This window comes from Ursus americanus, chromosome X (genome assembly GCF_024610735.1).
Source record: "Ursus americanus isolate L20-20 chromosome X, mUrsAme1.1.p, whole genome shotgun sequence".
NCBI classification, from domain to species: Eukaryota; Metazoa; Chordata; class Mammalia; order Carnivora; family Ursidae; genus Ursus; species Ursus americanus.
Genome location: NC_142164.1, coordinates 6,093,662 through 6,113,321, shown reverse-complemented (window position 1 = coordinate 6,113,321; position 19,660 = coordinate 6,093,662). Strand labels below are relative to the sequence as shown.

The window sequence follows — 19,660 nt, the reverse complement described above, 5'->3', positions numbered from 1 at the left end:
CCCCAGAACTACACCTGCATGACTGACGACCATTCCCCAGCTTGCTCAGAAGCCAAAGGTATAGCCTGGGGAGAGAATTAGACAAATGATGTCTGGACAGGAAGACATATGCACAGATGAGGGTGAGGATAACACACTGGAAACTGACATTAAGTACAAGTCTCTGAGCACTGAGTGTTGAGACTCACAGGCTTTTTTACCAACTGGGTTCCCAGAACACCAGCAGCCAGTTTGTACACTCCAGGCAGGAGATGGGAGAATTTTTCTTTGTACTATACAACTAGCCTAAGAAGAAAGCTCTAAAGATGCTGAGTCTAAAGGTACAATCAGGGGTACCCCAATGAAACAGCCCTGCCTGCACACTCAGCATTCTCTAGTAATCTTTTTGGTGCCTCCCATGTAAATGTGAATAGATACCCAAAGACCACAGATATCTGAGGAAACTCTAACATGAAAGAGAGAGACCAAAACAAGCAAACAGAGGGAAAAGGCTGGAGGAAACAGGTGTTGCAGAGAGAAGAAAACTTAAAAAAAAAAAAACATATACATTAATATCCCCAGTATCATAATAATGTAACCACTGAATAGTGATCTAACGAATGTATAGGGGGACAGAAAAAAGGAGAAACAGGAAGTGTGCTTGTATGGGGGAGTGCAGGCAGTGGTTACAGAGAATGAATTTGAAAGCTTTTTACTTTTGTTATATGACGGGTACAGTTTGTATAACACTCTAATCACATATCTATGGAAGGCTTGATGGAACTCAACTATAAAATCATCTGAGTCAAGTTCATTGGGAAGATAAATTTTTTTAAATATCTTCTCAGATTCTTACATTGCCATTTTTAATTTAAATTTTCTACTACTTCTTGAGTTATATAGATAAATAGATAACCATCCATTTCCTAGAGTTTAAAAGTAGGGTATAACATTAGACATAGAATTCCTCTTATAAATTTTTAAATATCCTCTAGACCTTTCATTAGCCCACTTTCTCATTCTTTTTTTCCACTTTCTCACTCTTAATGTTATTTGTTTGTTTTTTTCATAATTTCACTTGTCAAAGGGTTTTTTTCCCTTGTTCTTTCCAAAATCAGATTTCAGTTTCATTGATTTAATTTAGTGTATTGTTGACTTGTTTCAATGTTTTTCTATTGTATTATCTGTATCAATTCTTTCTGATTTCTTGGGGCTTTTCTATTGATTCTACCTTGTTGAATTGAGCACTTAATTTTTTTTCTTCCAATATTTCTTGTTTTCTCATAGATACATTCAGTGCTATACTTTGTTCTTGGTTCAACTTTTAAGCATACCATAGGTTTGGATATATAACACCGTTTTTCGTTTGTAAGTAATTTGCACTTTCAGTTATCCAAGGGTGTCTTTTCATGTCCAGGTTGTGACGGACACAATAATGCCCTACTCCCAAACATGTCCACATCTTAACCCCCAGAACCTATTACCTTACTTGGCAAAAAGAACTTTACAGATGTGATTAAATTAGGTATCTTAAGATAGGGATGGTCCACTGAAATCACAATGGTCCTTAAAAGATAAAAGAGGGATGCAGAAAAGTTGGAGAACATGAAGTGACAAAAGCAGAGGTATGAGTGATTCAGGCAGCCTTTAGAAGCTGGAAAAAGCAAGGCAAGTATTCTTCCCTAGAGCCTCCAGAAGGAATGGAGCTCTACTGCCCCTTGATTTTAGCCCCATAATACCTATTTTGTATTTTTGACCTCCAGAGCAGTAAGATAATAAATCTATTTTAAGCTACTAATTATGTGGTAATTTGTTACAGCTGCAACAAGAAACTCATACACAGATGATTTTTTTACATCTTATTAAATTCTTTATGTTGCTATACTGTGGTGAGAGAAAATCACTTGCTTAATTTCTACTTTGAAGACTTTATTGTCTTTTCCTTTGCAGCCAAATTCATCACTAACCCTTGTAAATGCTTTATACTTGCTTGAAAAGAATGTGAAGTCTTTCTATGATACATATATATTACATATATATTAAGAATGAATATGTATATAGACTGAATCATTATATATAAGAATGAATATAAATGCATATATGTATATGTTATATATATATATAATTCATATATAATACATTCAATTCATATATATATAATGAATATATATACTTCTTAATTCTGGTCTATCTTTTCTCATCTTAATTATGTTTTGTCTGTTTGATCTATTAGTTTCTGAGAAAGAAATGTTAAAGTTTACTATATGTGTAACAGTATTTGCTCTAGGCATTTCAGAATGATACTGGTAGATACAGAAAAGTTTATTATGTTACATCTTCTTGGAGGAAGATAGCTTGTATCAATATAAGATAGATCTCCACGTCTCATTTTATTCTGTTTTTTTGTACCCCACATTTGGCATTTGGCCTTAAATTATATCTTGTATTAATATAGTCTTACATGGTTTTTCTTAAAAAGAAAAAAAAAGCATTTGCCTGATATTTCTTTCTATCTCTTTATTTTCAACTTCTCAGTGTCAGTTTATTCATTTGGCCTTTTTCTAGATGTATCTCTTCATGGTATACAACTAGACTTTGTCAGAAGGGGTTGTTTGGGTTTTCTTTAAATTTTAATTCCAGTATACTTTACAGTGTTAAATTGGTTTCAGGTGTACAATATAGTGATTCAACAATTCCATATATTACTCAGTGCTCATCAAGATAAGTGTACCCTTACTCCTGTTCACCAATTTCACCCATCCCCCCCATTAACATCCCCTCTGGTAATCATCAGTTTGTTCTCCATAGTTAAGAGTCTATTTCTCGATTTGTCTCTTTTTTTCCTTCTTCATTTGTTTTGTTTCTTAAATTCCACACATGGTATTTGTCTTTCTCTGACTGACTTATTTCACTTGGCATTACACTCTCTAGATCCAATCATGTTGTTGCAAAGGGCAAGATTTCAATCTTTTTATGGCTGAATAATATTCCATTGTATATATATACCACTTCTTCTGCATCCATTCAGTTTATCCATAGACACTTGGGCTGCTTCCATATCTTCACTATCGTAGATAATGCTGCAATAAACATAGGGGGGCATCTATCCCTTCAAATTAGTGTTTTTGTATTCATTGGGTAAATACCCAGTAGTATAATTAGGGTAGTCTTTTTTTTTTAAAGATTTTATTTATTTATTTATTTATTTATTTATTTATTTATTTATTTATTTAGAGAGAGAGAGAGAGAGAGATAAAGAGCATGAGCAGGGGGAGAGGGAGAGGCAGAGGGAGAAGCAGGCTCCCCACTGAGCAGGGAGCCCAACACCGGGCTGGATCCCAGGACACTGGGATCATGACCTGAGCTGACGGCAGACACTTAATTGACTCAGCCACCCAGGTGCCCCAGGGTAGTCTTCTTCTTAATTTTTGAGGACCCTCCAGACTGCTTTCCACAGTGGCTGCACCAGTTTGCATTCCCACCAACAGTGCACGAGGGTTCCTTTTTCTCTGCATCTCACCAACACTTACCTCTATTATTGTTTCTTCCAACTCACTATGTTACCTCTTATTAAATGGAGAGGGAACTTCCTAGATCAATTGACCATAACTGATTAATTTTTGTCTAAAATTTTCATTTCTTCGGTTTATCAGGTTTTTTCACTTTTCATTTTTTTATCTTTGATTTTATTGTCCAGAGCACTAATCTGGTCTTCAGTCATGTACATTCTGTTATTTAACCCTTTTATTACACTTTCCTTATTTTGGTAAAAATGCAATTTCCAAGAACTCCTTATTCTCTGACCTTTTCTTTTGCAGTGAAGCCTATTTTGTTTATTGGGTGCAATATCTTTTCAAATGTCTCTGAAGAAGTTTTATTGTTATTGCTTTATTCCTTGTGTGCTGCCTGCATTACTCCTATTTCTTCTGGGATCAGCCTTTCTTTTTCCAGTGGTAGCTGGCTGTTGATTCATGTTTATAAATGAAGGACTAGGCTCCAAATATATGTAGCTAGCATGGTTTTTCTCTGCAGTTGTGTAGATATGTTTCCCCGACAGGCTGCTCTGGTGAATGGGAGGTTCTGTGAGCTCAGCTCTATATAGTGGGATAGCACATGAAGCATGGCTTTGGGCACCTTTGCTTAAAGGTACGTCAACCTAAAGTAGACCACCGATGTTTCTCTTTTGAGTAGAACTATCTTTCCTTCCCATCCCACCTTCCTGGGTCTGTCATGAAGGCCATAGCTACCTCAAGTTCTGTTCTACTTCTCTCTGACTCCTATATCCATACTCACTGCAGTTCCTAGGTGGCTTGTTCAGTTTTGTAAAGTGCAGTTTCATTTTTTTGCCCCTGTGGTTAAATGTGTGGCAGCCTTCAGTTCCATAGGAATGGGAGGGTATTTTGAAAGGGGTTGAGAAAGAAGGGCAACTAGTCCTACGATTCTAATGTAGTCCTTTAGTGAATGTTACTGGTGGTTCTTCGGATTTGTTCTTACTTCAGCACTCATCTCCCACATGTGTTTTGGGATGTAGTGTCTTTTCTTCTTGTCTATCTGATCCTGTCTGCTTTGTATCTTCCAGGAATCCCTCATAATTTCTGATCCACTGGTGGCACACTCTCTTATTTATCTGCATTGTTAGTCATACGACAAATACCTATGGAGCTCCTACCCTGGAACAGTCACTGTTTTAGATACCAGGGATAAAACAGTGAAGAAGAGAGACAAAATTCTCAGCTCTCATGAAGCTTACCTTCTTGTAAGGGAGACAGACAACAAATATAACTAAAATGTCCAGTTTCTCAGATGCTTATAAGTGCTATGGGGGCAAATCTAGCAAAGAATAGAGGGAACGAGTACCTGCTTGGGTTGTGAGGTGGAGGTATAAAGATGTGCATATTTACATTAAGTATTATACATTTAACAGAATATTGCAAATCCAAAATGCACACATGACCAATTCTGAAGGCACATACTATTATCTGATTCAACAAATATCGTTATAAATGAGTTAAAGTGACTCACTGCATTCTGCAGTCAGAGCTCTTTTGTTCTGTCTCAGCAAGTTCTTGCTTAGAGAGGAGGAGTGGGAGCACTGCTGATTGAAGTAAGATTAAACAGGAAGATGCCAGATCAAACTAGGAAAGATGTTTATCTGAAGCAGGCTAAGAGGGGAAAGCCAAGGGGCAAGGTCAAGGTCACAGCAGGGAAAATGGTAGCAAACATCAAAGTTCAAAAAGGTGCAGCTCTGAGGGAAGTGAGTGGGAACTATATAGTTAGTAGCCAGGGAAACTGATCCTAGGACAGAAACAGGTACTTGGAAGGGGTCAAGGAACTTGATTCAATCCTAGTCTGGGAAAAGCAAATGTGGGCTGGAGCCAGGCAAGGCTGGACCCCTTACCCACATAATATAGTCACTTTCTGTTTTGATTCACTACTGTACATAAGTCCTCCTGTCACTACTTATACAGAGTTACATTACAAACTATGGTAGGATTAAAGCAATGTTCCTTCTGTACCCCAAAAAATGTTATAAATCGTGAGAGGATTAAGAGCTAATAACAATTAATAACCATAACAACTAACATTTTTGAGTACTTATGATGTACATTGTGATAAGCACTTTATGTGATATTGCATTTATTTTTTTAAATAATATTTTTTATTATATTATGTTAGTCACCATACAGTACATCCCTGGTTTTTGATGTAAAGTTCCATGATTCATTGTTTGTGTATAACACCCAGTGCACCATGCAATATGTGCCCTCCTTACTACCCATCACCGGCCTATCCTGATCCCCCCTCCCCGAGGCCTTCAGTTTGTTTCCCAGAGTCCAGAGTCTCTCATGCTTCATTCCCCCTTCTATTGCATTTAATCCTCAAAAGATTCTACGATATAGGTAGTATAATTAGTTCTATTTTAGGATGAAGAGACTTGCCTGAGGTCATAAAGCTGGTGTGGAGTCAAACCACAACTTGACTTTGGCCTGTATGACTTCATACCCCATGTTCTTAACCATAATATACTGTCTCCTAATTCCTGCCAAAATGGCACTTTTTGTAGCCTCAGTTCGCCATTTAGAACCCCCGTACCATGTACTATTAAAATTAGATTAAAATGGATTACCTTTTTAGATTTTAATGAAGGCATATATGAGAATATTAATACTGACAGTGAGATGTTTTCCTAATTACACTTCAGTTTAATAATATCAGCGTGGCTGAAATTTGAGCTCAACTTGTCTTTGCAGGTCCTCTTGTGGTACAACTCAACTACTACAGTTTGGATCTTTTAGCTATCTTGTAGTTTTGGAGACTTTCCAAAAGTGAATTGTAAAAGATAAAAGATAAAAGTCAGTATTTTAAAGGTCAGGAAACTTTTTTCTAAGAAATATGTTTTTGACATTTTTTTAAAGTTACTTTTTAAGTTATTATGTTAATAGCTAAACAATAATTCATAATATATCTGTCTTCTGGATGACGTTTATGACTGATTTTCAGTTACAGGGATGACACTGCCAGAGCTACAATGTCCCACACAATGGAAATGCTGCAGGTCTGTGCTGTCTACTGTGGTGGTCACCGGCTACATGTGGCTTTTGAACACCTGACATGTGGCTACTCCCCCAGAGAAATTAAGATTTTTGTTTTATTTCACTGTATTTGATTTTGATTAATTTGAATTTTAAAACTTCTAGCAATGTGGGCACCCGGGTGGTTCAGTCAGTTAAGTGGCCGACTCTTGATTTCCACTCGGGTCATGATCTCAGGGTCCTGGGATGGAGCCCCACATCAGGGTCGGGCTCCACACTCAACAGGGAGTCTGCTTCGGGACCCTCTCTCTCGCTCTGTCCCTCCCCCTGCTCACACATGCTCTCTCTCTCTCTCAAATAAATAAATAAATAAATAAATCTTATTAAAAAGCTGAAGCAGGGATGCCTTGGTGGCTCAGTCAGTTAAGCATCTGCCTTCGGTTCAGGTCATGATCCCACGGTCCTGGGATGGAGTCCCACAGGTCCTGGGATCCAGTCCTGCGCCAGGTTCCTTGCTCAGCAGGGAGCCTGCTTCTCCCTCTGCCTGCTCCCCCCTTGTGCTCTCTGTCTCTCTGACAAATTAAACAAACAAGCAAACAAACAAACTCCAAAAAAATAAATTAATTAAAAAACTGAAGCAATGTGAAATATTTTTCTGTTACACGTTCATTATTTTGATGACTACATTTCACTTTAACCACTGAAATTCTAACATCAGAATCGAGATGTGCTGCAAATGTAAAACATACACCAGATTTCAAGTACTTAATATGAAAAAAAGACTCTCAAACTCTTACTAATAATTTTATATTATGTTCATAAATTTCAAATATATTGCTTTAAATAAAATATAATATTAAAATTAGTTTCCCTGTTTCTTTGTACTTTGGTGATGCGACGATCATTTAAATTATACATGGCTGTTATATCTCTATTGAATAGTGCTGCTCTAGAATGTTCTACTATTAAGGAGTTCCAGCAGACACCCTGTTTTGCAGAGATAATCTATATGTGGGATATTACACCTGGAGCAAGGGTCACAGTCAGGCCTAATCTTTATCGTAGTCCAAGCAGCAGCTCTTACAGCTCTGTATCCCAACTGGAGCACAGGAACAGAACACAGTATGCAATGACATGGACAGCCATGCCCCTCCCCCAATTCCTACACTCAAGGTAGCAGTTGTTGGGAGCAGACCAGCATCCAGGTAGAGGCTTCTAGCTGGCACATCTTCAAGCATTGGCCCCAATCTCTGTCCTCTTCTATATTGGACACTTCTGTCTATTTTATGACAATATGTCATTTTAGTGGTGGCACAAGATAGCTGCATACTGATTGCTCTAAGAATGCATAGACATTCTACATTACTTTTAATAATTTTGTGTGAAAATATTCCATTGGATACCAAAATACACTTATTAACAAAAATTCAGTATTACATTTGTCAATGAAATAAAAAAGCTGTTGAGTTCCTTACATAGTTTTAACTATTGTATATTTTGAATTGCAAACAATGATTTTATATTTTGAATAAAGTTTCTCATCAATGGAGACATCGAGAATTTGAAGAGATGATCTTCTAAAAAGTCTTGATCAGACATTGCAAGAAGCCTTTCAAGCATAAAATCTTTCTTTATGCCTTCCTTCAACAAATGTTTATTGAATATCTATTCTAAGCCCAGAGTTGTTCTAATGAATGGCATACACCAGTTAACAAAACAAACCAAAAACCTGGCCCTCACAATGCCAGAGGTTGAGGCAGGCGCAAAAACTATTGGCTACCTCTACTTATAAATGCACTTCTGTACAAGAAATTCACTTTCTCCTTTGCAACCAGGGCCCGGCAGAATGGCTCCCGCAAAGAAGGGTGGTGAGAAGAAGGGCCATTCTGCCATCAACAAGGTAGTGACCAAAGAATACACCATCATCATTCACAAGCACATCCATGGAGTGGGTTTCTAGAAGTGTACCCCTCGGGCGCTCAAAGAGATCCGGAAATGTGCCATGGAGTAGATGGGAACTCCAGATGTGCGCACTGACACCAGGCTCAACAACGCTGTGTGGGCCAAAGGGATAAGGCACGCTCCGTACTGTATCCATGTGTGGCTGTCCAGAAAACATAATGAGGACGAGGACTCACCAAATAAGCTCTACACGTTGGCTCCCTATGTACCTGTCACCACTTTCAAACATCTACACACAGTTAATGTGGATGAGAACTAATCACTGATTGTCAAATAAAGGTATAAAACTGCAAAAAAAAAGAAAAGAAAAGAAAAGAAATTCACCCTCTTATAACATATTGTACCATCCACTCATCTTAGAAACAAAAGGACTGAGCCCTATGTATTGTTTGGTGGTGTTAATTCACTTCATTGATCAGACTTTAATAATTTGTTTTAATATTAAAACAAAAATTAGGATGTTTGCTTCATTGAGCCTAGATTTCCACCCAGAGACCTGTTTTTCACTTCCCCCACCCCAATCCCTCATTCACAGAGAATGGGACCAAATCTCATTAGGCTGGGACTTGCCTAACCTGGATTGGGGAAAATTGTCAATTTGGCTGAAACAGTATATTCTCATGAAAAAATGTTGAACTCTACATAAGAACTTTTTATAAAATCTCATGACCTTTGAGTCTGCCCACAACCCCCAAGTCACAATGGTGGGATCTCTATCTTCTTGGGGCACCTTTTTCTAAAGGTTGTGCTGCCCTCATCTCCACTATTCGCCTTGAGGGTCAGAATACCTCTGGGACTAATGTCAGCTTCTACAGTCCTCTCTGCAGTTCTTTGTAAGAGATCCCCGGATCCTTACTCAAATGACATCTGGCACTTGCTCTGACCTTCCAAAGACCCTGCAGTGAGTTATGTTACCCATGTATGGAGAGCCCCCCCTCAAGCACCATTCTGTAAGGCAGCACTTCCTACCTTTTTCATAGTAGGGCACACATAGGAAGTGATATTTGCATAGTGCCTTGGGGTAAAGTGGAGGGCATCAGGGCCTCTAAGAGAGAGTTGTTAAAAAAAAACAACTATATTTTCTTGACATTCTATAATTAGAAAATACATTAAGAAAAATAAAATACTAAGCATTATGAAAGAAGTTAAATACTGAATCTGATGAAAGTCATGAAAACTTTAAGCTTCATTTTGTAAATAGAATTTTACATTTGCTTTGCAGCAAAATTCCTCAAAGGAGTTGCCAATACTCTCTCCAATCCCTTTCCTTTCAATTCTAATTCCTCTCCTTCTTTCATAAGTTTGTGAAACTTATGAAACCTGCCCCATCCATCCTTTTCCTCCCCATAGGCAGCTATGTGTATTATTTTCTTTCTTATCCTTCAGTGTTTCTTTATAAAAAGAAAGCATTTATGAACACAGAGTCTTATCCTCCCCACCCTTTCTTATGCCAGAGGTAGCGTGGTTTTATACACTTGGCAGCATATCCTAGAGATCCTCCAATATCCAATGATCCGTGATCAACCTCATTATTTTTTTCAGCTGTATCTTATTCTATCTTGTGGATGTTCCATAGGTTATTTATGTAGCTTACATAGTGGCAGAACACTTGGACTCTTGCTATTCAAACAATAGCAATAGAGACAGATTTACACGTAGATACATCCATATATAAATTGTGTACATGTGCAGTGTCACTGGTAAATAAGGCCCGAGAACCAGCTGAAATGCATAGGCTCGCCCATTATAGAGGTTGTACTACGTGCACCATGCTAGCGATGTGTGCCACTGTCTGTTTCCCCACACCCTTTCCTCTCCTTCTCCCTTGAACTCTTCCTAAGCAGGGTTTTGTGTGAAATGACAGCACTTGAGAAAGCTCCAAGGCAATAGGAAGCATAGTATATTGGAACTTATCAAATACTTGCGTATGGTTGAAGTCCAGTATTGGGGGTGGGGGGACTGGGAGGCAGATGTGAACACAGGTGTAAAGATGGGTTAAAGGCAAGAAATTAGGCAGGAGAGGTTTACACACACACACACACACACACACACACAGCACAATTTCAAACAATTCATTCAATATGACTTGACAGCAGTACGTGTGTACAGAGGAGGGCAGGCACACAGATGTAAACACAGGTGTAAAGATGAGGGTAAAACCTGAATAATACATAATGTATTTTTTAAATGGAAGAATTAACTAAAAACAAAAATTTAAATGGCCACCTCTAGAGAGAAAGAGGAAACATGGTAGGAGAGACAAAGACAGAAGCTATACTTCTGTGACTAGGCCTTGTTTTGTAGATTTTCTTTCATAACTACAGAAATATATTTTACATAATTATAAGACAAAAGTAATTTTTAACAACAACTCATAAAAACGGAAAGCAAAACAAAGCAAACAAACCTAACTGTATACTGAGTTCATGGCATAACCTCACAGAGAAGAACAATAATATTCTGCTTTTGGGTGCATTTGAAATTTTCCATGGGAGGGAGAGAGGGGAGAGAAGAGGGGAGGAGAAAGGAGGGGAAGAGAGGAGATGGGAGGGGACAGGAGGGGAGAGGAGGGCTGGCCAGAGAGATGGGAGAAAAAGATAAAGAATGTGGAGGCACAGAAACCATTCTTTAAGCAGGAGGGGATAATCAAAACAGTCAAACACTGCCTGGGGGTCAAACAAAGTAAGAATTATGAAGCATCCATCTCACTGAGCAACACTGGAAGAGAGTTGATTAAAAAAAAAAAAACCATTACATGTGGTTTGAAAAGGGCAAATATGCTTATGACACAATAAAAGGTAAAATCAAGAATGACCTGCATAATCCAGGATATGTGGGTGTGGTTCTTGTACGCGTGGCCTTCTAAGCTTCCAGAGTCTAACCCTGAGACCCCCTTTATCTGACTCCCTTCCTATGAACAAGTCTGACTGCACCAAAATGAGGCAAGCTCCTTCCCTGAGCCTCCAAGTTTCAGAAAGCCTGTGTAAGCCTCTGAAGGCATCAGGAAAGAATAAAATGGGTCAGATTCGATCTGCTTAAGATGCAGCATGGTCCTATGAGCGTTGTGGCGGTCATTATTTAACAGATACTAGTATCATGCTTACTTAGGACCAAGCACCATTCTAAGCACTCTATAAATATGAACTTAATTTAATCCTCTTAATAGCCCTATGAGATGGATACTATTATTATGAGTTTTGCTCGGGCTCTATTACTTCCTCATCACGTGACACTGACCAAGTCATTTCTCAGCACCGTACTTCAGTTTGCTTCTCTGTACAAAGGAAGCTGTTGGCTGGGGATTTCAAAACTTCTTTACAACTTGAACATTCTCTGAGCTGTGGCAGTGATAAATCAGCACTGACCTAACACAGTGTGTGTGTGCAGGGTGGGGGAAATACTGACCTGGCCCCTTTTTTCCCTTCTCCCAGCTTAGTGTTCTATTACCTCCGTTCTGGTGTTTTCCCTGGGAAGGCAGGAAATGTTAAACACCTACAGTGCCTAGCTCTTGGTAGATGTTTAACAAATATCTGTTGGCTAAGTTAATGGGTGCGAAATTAAATTATCCTAGACCCCTTTTCTCAGAGACCCTGCTAGCACACTTCTCCACCCAGACAAGTGCTGAAATCTTAGCACATACCCATGCGTGTTTCAAAAGCCATGCTGCATTCCTGTCTAGATTCATTTTACTCGTGAAAAAGACTGTTGTGACTACTTAAAAGCTTTCAGTGAAGAATTTTTCTGCAGCAAAAAAATGAAGGCCAGATACTATAGGCAAAGATTTGGGGAAGTATTCAAATGCAACTTGAGACTCTTAAGAAACTTGACTAAGTAGTGTCAACCCTAAGAGAAAGCATTCTTATGGATGTTTGCTTTCGGATCAATCAACGAATAATTAAAACTGGAATTGCCATTCCTTCAACGTTCTCCTATGAAATTACTGACGTAAAAGAAAAATGTAGAGGCCCCATGCCTTAAGAAACTGAAACTCACAAAATAGGTATATTAAGAGATTATTCATGTTACCAAAAAAGAAAAAAATTTCACTGCACACAGAGTTCCTTTAAACAGCCTGCTCCTGCTGTGCCATTAAGATGTGACCAAGTTTTCCCGAATTGTATCTAGTATACAAAACTTTTCAGGAATACACGTTTTGTAAAATGAGGCTCCTCTGTATTTAATGTTTATCAATTTAAAGCTGCCACTGCACATTTTAACATTTATTTGGACTAAAAACTCACCGTGGAGAAGTAAAAAGTAAAATCTCCCCACTCAAAGCTTTCCAGTAAACACACACCAGAACGTTCACATTATTGGGGGAGTCAAAAGTTAATTAAATACTTGGTTGTCTCGTGTTAGAAGCATTGCATTTGATTTCACAGTTGCACATTACTTTCTGGGTGAAATTTTCCATGAGTACATTTCAGTATAATTTCTTCTAGGTCAGGGTTATCAGAAGCTCTTGGAAATTCCTCTTTGCTCTTTATGAGTTTTTTGTTTTGTTTCTGTTTTTCCAACACAGCAGTCGTGATTATCTTGATATCTCTTGGCATTTTTTCCTTCTGTGGTATACATGTACTACGAGTCGGTGTTACAGATTGCAAGGAACTACCAGTTTCTGTCATAGATTGTATAGATTGAGAAGGAACCTGCATGCCATGGTGGGGAAGGGAAGGAAGATTTAAAGCAGGAACATTTGAAAATGAGAAGCAGAAAAAGTGCTGCTCCTGAGGGAATAGCCTTTCTCAGGGCATGCTGCCCAGAAGCTGCTATTCCTTCCTGGCTAAAGTCACAGAGAAGATGAAAAGCGGAGTCCAACAAACAGAGCCGAAGTATGGTGGGAAACAGAGCTTCATGGAAGTCAGCAGTTTGCAAAGCTGGGGTGTCTCGTGTTAAGAGCCAGGCAGGCCAGGAGGCTCTACTCATCATGGGAGTCAGGGCTGTCACACAAACCAGAAAGCAGTGTTCACAGTCAGGGTGCAACCCCATGGTCACGCAACCAATCTTGGGGGGGGGGTTCTCGGGAGAATCATGAGACCTATGGCCCACCTTTTGGGGGAGCAAAGCAGCATTGAGAGGTTATATCAGACAAAAGATAGGAACACAAGGAAACCTGAAGCCCAAAGACAGCTCAAGGCACAGCTGTGCAGAGGCCAGGAGGGAAGGGTACAAATGACAGCAGTCACAAGCACAGTGGCAACAACAGTAGCAGAGAACTGGCAGATAAAGCACATGGTTTTGCATCACAATCACAGACACTGAGAAATGCACAGGGAATCTGGGAGCCGCAGATGTCCACTGGCGAGTACTAATGAGCTATCCAAAATAGGCATGACACATGCCACCAAAAGGAAGAAAGAAGACGAAAAAAATTAAAAACCCCATAAACAAACAACAACAAGAAAAAAAAAAAACCTAGAATTGAGACCTAGCCTACCATTTTAATGTTTCCTGATGCGGTTGAGCATGAAAAAATTGAGTCCAATGGGATCAGGTAGGATAGACAGAACCAGGTCCTAGAACAACGTGTGCCTGCCATGGTGGGGCATGGACTTCTGAAAAAAACAGGTTGCCAAACGGCCTCCCCAGTGAGAACACCGTCCCAACAGATACCGCTCCCTCAAACCAGCCGCACCCCAGCTGGCTCTCCGGTAGGTCAGGATTTCAGCTGCAGGCCACTTCAGCCACCTCCAGCCTGCAGCTGAACTCACTCCAGGCAAGCTGGGGCCAGCAATTAACCCTCTAGGTCACGGTTTCCCTCAAGGGACGTGACACCTGGTTCTGAAGTTTTAGCAAGATCCCAGGCTGAGTTCTCCTGCATTCCACTGGCTTGTTTATTAAGCCCCACATCTACTAAAACTGTCAGAAAATTTTCAAGCTGGTTTCTCATGACCAAAAACATAATCCTATAATCCTCAAAAAATATTTTGAACAGATAAACAGCACAGCGTAATATCTGACACAGCCAGGCACCTGCAGGCCAGGCTTCCCCCAGAGCATGGGCCTCCACACAGCACTTCTAGTTAGTGGGCAACCCCCCAAAGGTGCAATTAACCCTTTCATGTCAGTCATCATCCCAACCCTCCCTTGGAACCAGGGTGATGTTTTTAAATTTTTCCTAGTAGGGTGCAGGTTATGCACAAAAAACAATAGGTCCCTCTGGAATAGGTGTTAATTTTCAACAAAGACTGTTGTCGGTTGACCCAAGTGCCCAAATGGGGTACTTTGATGATATTTCCCTATGGAAATCCCAAATACAGATTTTTTTACCTCTAGATAATTAAAAGTTAGGGACGCCTGGGTGGCTCAGTTGGTTAAGAGTCTGCCTTTGGCTCAGGTCATAATCCCAAAGTCCTGGGATCGAGCCCCATGTCAGGCTCCTTGCTCAGCGGGGAGCCTGCTCCTCCCTCTGCCTGCTGCTCCCCCTGCTTGTGCTCTCTCTCTCTCTCCCTCGCAAATAAATAAATAAAATCTTTTTTTTAAAAAAGTTAAATATTAGAGTCTGATTTTATTTTTTAAAACACTCTCCCATTTAGGGGCTCCTGGGTGGCTCAGTCATTAAGCATCTGCCTTAGGCTCAGGGCATGATCCCAGCATTCTGGGATCGAGCCCCACATCGGGCTCCCTGCTCCGCTGGGAGCCTGCTTCTTCCTCTCCCACTCCCCCTGCTTGTGTTCCCTCTCTCGCTGGCTGTCTCTCTCTCTGTCAAATAAATCAATAAATCTTAAAAAAAAAAGACACTCTCCCATTTAATGAAAGGTTTGGGGTCTGTTTTGGTTGATATTTTCATTAAATACTACTTAAAATTTGATCCTGGGGACTTTTGAATTTTGAGAGTTTACATATATCTGAAAGAAAACTGACAATGAAGCAAAAGCCCTTATTAAATATGGAATGAGTACAATATTCCACCTGCCCAATAATGTAACTTCTAGCAACTTCAACCAACTGAAGCTCAAACAGGACCGTAACAGTAAATGAACCTTCAACAAAACAGCTGTAGCAAAGGGCATGGACTTTACTGTGTAGTAGACAAAAAAAGCTACCCTCTGACTTTTCATCTAGAAACTATTATTTTTGAATTTTGTGTGATATTTAACCAATTTCCTTATCTGGTTTCCCCTGGTAACCTTCCATTCCTTCTAAAATTACAATCCAATTAGACACAGTGAGCCGGTGAAGGAAGAACACTGTGAGAAATAGTTTCACTGAAAAATGAATCCCAAACAGAGGAAAGAAGTCACTAGAAGAGCCACAAGAGCCTCAGCAAACAACCCTCCACACCTTAGTGGCCCCTGAATGCCCTGACAAGGGCTTACAAATACAATACAATCCAGGATATTCCAAGTAGTTATCAAGACAGGGTTAAATCAGGTTCAGCGCTCTCTGTTGAGTAAAACAGAGAAAGTACATAAGGCAGTTGAGAAATTTTTCAACTTTCATCAAGCAAAGGGATAAACTGCAGTTATGTGAAAAATGCAGTTGCAGAGAATACCCCATTCCTTCACAGAGAACATTCCATCCCCTATAGAGCTCTATGATAAACAGTAAGAATGGTTCTCCCTTAATTGAGCACCTTCACTCAGTGCCTGTTCCTGGGTTCAAATCCGGGATTGCCAGGCTCCAAATCCTTTCCATTATTCAACAATTCAACAATAAAAAGAACACCTGATTAAAAATGGGCAAAGGATTTGAACAGACATTTCTCCAAAGAAGATAGAAAAATGACCACTGGGTACATGAGAAGATGCTCAACATCAATAGCCATAGTGTGACTACGAATCAAAATCACGGTAAGATACCACTTCACACTCACTAGTTGGGCTATAATCAAAAAGATAGATAACAGCAAGTGTTGATGATTATGTAGAGAAATGGAAACTCTTATACACTGCTGGTGGGAATGTAAAATGGTGCAGCTGCTTTGTAGAACAAGCTGGCAGCTCCACAAACAGTTAAACATAGAGTCACCATATGACCAGCAATTACACTCCTAGGTATAAACTTGAGAGGAAGAATGACAAAAATATCCATGCAAAAACTTGTACATGAATGTTCATAGCAGCACTATTCATAATAGCCAAAAAATGGAAGCAATCTAAACATCTATCAACTGATAAATGGACAAATAAAACATGGTATATCCATACCATCATATTACTCAGCCACAAAAAGGAATGAAGTACTGATCCATAGTACAACATGGATGAACCCCAAAAACACCATGCTAAGTAAAGGAAGGCAGTCACAAAAGACATTTTGTATCACTCCATTTATAAGATACGTCAACAGGCAAATTTGTAGAAACAGAAAGTAGATTAGCAGTTACCAGGGGCTGGGGGAGTTGGGTGGGGGGAAATGAACAGTGATGGCTAGGTGATCCAGGGTGACTTTTGGGAGTGATGAAAATGTTCTCAAATTGATTGTCATAATGGTTTTGCAATTCTGTGAATACACTAAAATGCCAGAAATGTACACCTTAAATAGTGGAAATATATGGTGTGTGAACTAAATCTCAATAAAGCTGATATATATGAAGGTATGATTTTTGCCTCAAGCAGTGTATCTGAGGGATCCTCAACACAACTTCTTTGCCACGAAATTTTTTAAATTGTTTATGAAACACTGTTGGTTTTGGAATAATGCTCGACAATGCACTTCTGCTTCTTGAAGTGTGTGCTCTTTCAAAGATGCTGAGTAAAGCCAAGATCGCATGTTGTTATTTATTCCCAGCAACAGGAAAAAATATTTAGTAATTATATTTCATGGTATGATATATTTATACTAAGGCACAGAGGCAAATGCATCTTGGCATGTGGAAGTTTTTTCTTCACATTTTTAATTGATAAACTTATTGCTCTATTATAAAACAATGCATAATCAGCATGGAAAATATGGAAAAATGCAGAAGACATAAGAAAAAAAGCCAGTCAACGCTATTCCCACCCACGAGATAACAACTGTTAACATTTTGGTTTATTTTTTCCCCTTGTTTCGCAATGCATATTTTTTTCACATAGTTGTGATCACATGATATATTTCACCATTTATCTACTGTCTGCTTTCATGTGAGCTTTGAGGAACAAACCTACTAAAACTTGGACCAGAGCACTGATCTTTCTGCCCAGATTCCCATCCCCTTGCTTACCTTCTTTTTCCTGGAGCTCAACACCACCACCACCCATGCCTGAAGACAATGAGGCCATTAGGAAGAAAAGCTACCAAACAAAGCTTGAAGTGCCCATCATCTTGAAGTGCCCATCCATCACCATGAAGCTTACTGTTGTCTCTCCCAGGCTTACATAAAATGAATCGGTACAACAGCAACAGTTCAATTTCACCTTTATAAAGGAGGTCATGAATACAAATGGAGACTCTAAGGAGACTCAGCTCTCTTGTAATCAAGTATTTAACCCCCTTACCAACTTACAGGAGATCTGCCATGATGTTGCCATCTCCTCGATAGATGATCTCTTTGATGTTGTTAGTAGAACACCAGACACAGTGACCTGTTCTCCAGAAAATGGAAGGCCGCTTCTCCATTGTTAGGGCATGATCATTAACAGTGTAGTACCGTTCCAGGCCAAACATCGTATTTTAAAAACCAATGACACAAATTGTATCTATAAGGCTTCAGGAAACAGAAGCTCCATCTATTCCAAAGTCCCCAGCCAGCAAAAGACAGGTAAATCAAGAGCTTGCAGATGTAAAGGTTCAGAAAGACACCGTGCATGGGAAATGCGTACTTACAGCGCATATATAACCGTGTTGGAGGAAGTGCAATTAGATCCAACAAAGCCCAAAGCCCCGCAATTGAAAATGCTTTGTGAAGGTAAGACCCACACGTGCACTGCAAGATTTAACAAGGCAGCAGCCATGATTCAACAAGGCAGCACCTGAAGAAGTTGTTAAGGTGTTTGGTAGACACCAGACAAAAAGAGACCTGTTGCTAATACCCTTATGAATCATAAGTCCCAATTTTCTCTATTATGTGCTCATTATTAAAGTGCCTTAGCCTTTCTTTTATATAGATGGAAATAGCGTGGTTTTTTTTAAAGGAATAAGTCACCTTAAGCCAGTTGTTGTTTGGATCTAGCTGTGATCAAAAGAACTGTTAGGACAAAAGCAGAAAGAAACCAATTATGCAAAGCCTGTAACATTAGTCATTAATAGCATCTTGTGGGAGAACCAAATGTAATAAGATGGGTACATAGTATGAAGTCTAATTAACCCATTTTGTCAGGGACTACTGTACTAAGGAAAGCAAAGTGAAAATGTGTGTACTTGTAAATCCGAAGGTTGAATGTTATGAACAAAGCTCTCAACTCATGCAATTTTCTGAAATGACCTGAAATTGAAGAAGCCGGTGCAGTAGACAGGAAAATATTTTATTAAAACATGGGAAGAAGCACAACTCAACTTGTGAGAAAATAGAGTGTCACTGAGAGACCAGCTCAGGAGGAATAGTTAAATGGATGTTTTTGTAGAGTTTACTACCTTCGCCCTGATCAACAAGCACTTTTCAAGTGAACTGAAGTCCTAAGGAACAGGCTTCCTATGTAACATAGGGTGTCTGGAGGTCAGTAAACAAGTGACTGAATGCAAAGGTCCCTTCCATGGCTAATATTTATCAAATGTACTAATTTCTATCAAAGCAGCCATGAGTCCAAGCACCCAATACTCTGACACAGAAAAGACAAATAAATATGGGAAAATATGGCATCATCATTTCATACCTTTCCTCAAACCTAGTCTTGCAGTATCAAGAGAACTGGAAAACACCATGATGTCACTGTGTTTCATGCTGCGGGTGGGAATTTACAGGTTATTCTTCAGGCCATTCTGTAGTTTCCATTTGGAGCAGAGAAAAATAATTTGGAAGTTCATTGTCAATTTCAGTTTGTCATCTTTCTATATCAAAGACAGATGGGATTGGATGCAAACATATGGGAAGATATTTTTTTCTAAGCCTAAAATGTCTTGGATATTTGTATATTTTCTCATTATTATACAGGGCTGGGTTGTCACTTGGCTGTCACCTTAATTTCGTCTGGGACATAGAGTGTCCAGCCCTAGGTTAATGAAGAATATAGGAAACAGCTTTATAAAGCAGGCTGGGTTTTCTCTGCCCTTCATAAAAACTACTTTTGGCCACTGTGCTAAGGCAGTTCCAGCTGCACTTTTCT

The 19,660-nt window shown here is 39.4% G+C and overlaps 1 long non-coding RNA gene and 1 pseudogene across 1 annotated transcript in view; one reads left to right on the top strand and one right to left on the bottom strand.

Annotated features, from left to right (window-relative positions):
- LOC148106811 (uncharacterized) overlaps positions 1-19,660 on the bottom strand; it is a 140,947-nt gene that overhangs the window by 85,673 nt on the left and 35,614 nt on the right. The window lies entirely within an intron of this gene.
- On the top strand, positions 8,305-8,733 carry LOC123786863 (large ribosomal subunit protein eL31 pseudogene; annotated as a pseudogene).